The 2,728-nt window shown below is 39.8% G+C and overlaps 1 pseudogene; it reads right to left on the bottom strand.

Annotated features, from left to right (window-relative positions):
• Window positions 1–904: 904 nt before the first annotated feature.
• LOC138392742 (5S ribosomal RNA) lies at window positions 905–1,013 on the bottom strand (annotated as a pseudogene).
• Window positions 1,014–2,728: the final 1,715 nt, after the last annotated feature.

The following is a 2,728-nucleotide window of genomic DNA, read 5'->3' as shown; positions in this document are numbered from 1 at the left end:
CCTACGGATTAATTCTCCTGCAGGAACTCAGGCAAACCAATAGCAGCTGAAAGTTAATCAAGCACTGATCTCTCCCAATCCTTCTAATCACAGCCAGCTGTGATTTCAAACCTTTGCACTGAGGTTCCCCGGGGCAGTTCTACACGAGCCCTGGAGTGAGCACCCTCAACTTTTGAAGGGCAAGAAAGAAGTTAATAAAATAAAACTTAATGCCTTCAATCAAGCAACTGAAGAATAGAATCGGGATGGTCTACAGCTTTTTCTGTATTAATCTCTTCCCCCTTTTCCAGCTGACTATCCCTGGAAGGCATATGATTTCTTCTGAATGTTTGCTGGGAATCCTTTATTGAAAAGGGTAATACAATTTTGAACAGTTGGTTGGTGGTTTGCTGGGGAATCTCTACTTGTCTCATGAGAAGGAGTTATTGAGAGTGCCTAGAGAAATTCTCATAATTTGAATTGGTATGATAATGGAATTCTTGAGTTTTGTAATAAATGTCATCCGAATTAAGACAAACATTCTTAGCCTAAGCTTAAGTAAGTCAGAATGTATTTTAAGTACACTTGTCTGAACCCAGTCAGTTAGTAAGCTTTAATTACTTTACTAATAAAGCCATACAATTTGCAAAGGAGCCTTCCATAAAGTTGGTGGTGTTGCAATTTTACTTTTAGTTTATGGATGTTGTAAACGAACAATATTGGGACGGATAAAATTTTGTAAGTGTCTAGCTGTTCTTTTTATTGTCTGGCCCCATCCATAGGGCCTAGTACCTATACCTCTCTCATGCTGAGCCAATTTTCTTTCTCTGGGAGTTCTCTTTCCTATGATTCAGCTCAAAAACTTGGGCCTTCCCTCTCTGCTGACAAAATCCTGAAACTACCTGTATATATTCTTTCCCACGTATCCATACCACTCCTGGACTTCTTCCATCCAAGTACTAACCAGGCCCAACCCTGCTTAGCTTCCGAGATCAGATGAGATCAGGTGCATTCAGGGTGGTGTGGCCGTAGACACACTCCTGGACTTCTATCTCTCTCAGGGTTACCCATTGTCATTTTGGGCATGCATTTGAGTTGGGACTATATCTGATGCAGGCAGCTAAATACAAATATCAGTTATCTATTGCCTTAAGCTTTAGATACCATGTTTTGTCTATTACACTAGATTTCCTTCTATCATTAAAAATGGATTTATCGCCCCATAACAAGCTATATTTAATATTTTGGGTTTAGTTCCAGTTATGGCTTTCCTAGCCTGACTCGTTATCTTACCTTTAACAAACATTTCCAGCCATTTTTCTAAGAAATGATATGCTCCATACTATAATAAGTCTTCTCAGATGATCTGGTTCATAGTGACCCTAACAACAATATCCCAGAATTCACCAAAGCATCATGCAAGCAGACATGGTGGCCTCTATTCCTTCCATTACAATTGAAGATTAAACTATAAAATGAAGTCGCAATGGATAAACTGATATCTAGGCTCACTTAATATCAAAAAGATACCATAAATTCATTGATTACATTAACATATCTGAATTTCTGAGTGATGATTTGGGGACACAGGTTTAATTCTTACCTTTAAATCACCCCCTTGCAATTGTAATAATCAAAGGAATGCACAAAGAATTCAGAGAAAAATGTAAGTATCTTATTTAGAAATAAGGGACTGCTACCATCCCTGTATAGAAATCTCAAAACACTTACCTCATCATATAAAAATAGGGAAGGACAGATAAACGAACCCATGGTTCCCTGCACGCACGGAAGCTGATTAAATTGAAATTACATGGAAGATATGACTCCAGTGGAACCACATCAAAATCTCCTACCTCAAAACTGCAGAATTTGTGGGGGCCATGGCAGGATGTGGGACGATCGGTCAGCCACAAATTCAAATCCTTGCCAATATCATGGAAACTTCTGCAGCACCAGAGAACTGAGCGGGAGGGCAAGATCCCACAGAAAATCTCACTCCTGTTTTTTATTTGATGCAGACAGGAATGGTAGGCAAAGCAGGGGCCTGGCTTCACCTGTTCTTAATCACAGCAGCCGGGCCTCACAGATAATGAGGGCACTGCCCCGAGAATCTTTGATCACCACAACACACATAAGAAACCTATATAATCTCCCAATACTTGACAAGTAGAGGCACATGTGGATAAATAGGGCAAAAACATTCAAATCTGTAGAAAAAGAGCAGTTTAAAACAGCAGGTTCAAGTCAAGATGACAGATTGAACATATGTATTTGCCTCCTTTCCTTCCCCAAATCCTACTGAAATGACAATAAAGCTATTTAAAAATCGCACATCCCTGGCAGGAGCAAGAACAAAACATACTGCTAGTGATTCAAAAATTTGAAAACTTTCTGGATGAACAAATACGTGGTCTAAGACAGACAGATAAACTAAAGCGAAAACAACAAGTTAGATAGATAAACTAAAGCAAAAGTAATACCTGGATCAGAAACGATACTCTTTTCTTCCAAGCTCCAGAAGGACTGTTGCAAGATCAGATCCGGTTAGCTCAGACTGGCTATGAGGCAGTAAACGTTAGAGTTCACAGAAGGACAGATATACAGTCTCCCTCCTTCTCCTCCAGGAATATGAAGCAGGTGGAAGCTGCTGTTGTTCCCAGGTGAAGGCCTGAAAGCTGCTCTCTAAATTAAGCAGAAGAATTTTTTTCTCTCTCTCTTTTTTTTGGTGGGGTGGGGGTGGCTTGTT

The sequence above is a fragment of the Eulemur rufifrons genome, chromosome 9, assembly GCF_041146395.1.
Source record: "Eulemur rufifrons isolate Redbay chromosome 9, OSU_ERuf_1, whole genome shotgun sequence".
NCBI classification, from domain to species: domain Eukaryota; kingdom Metazoa; phylum Chordata; class Mammalia; order Primates; family Lemuridae; genus Eulemur; species Eulemur rufifrons.
This window is presented reverse-complemented; position numbering and strand designations above follow the sequence as displayed.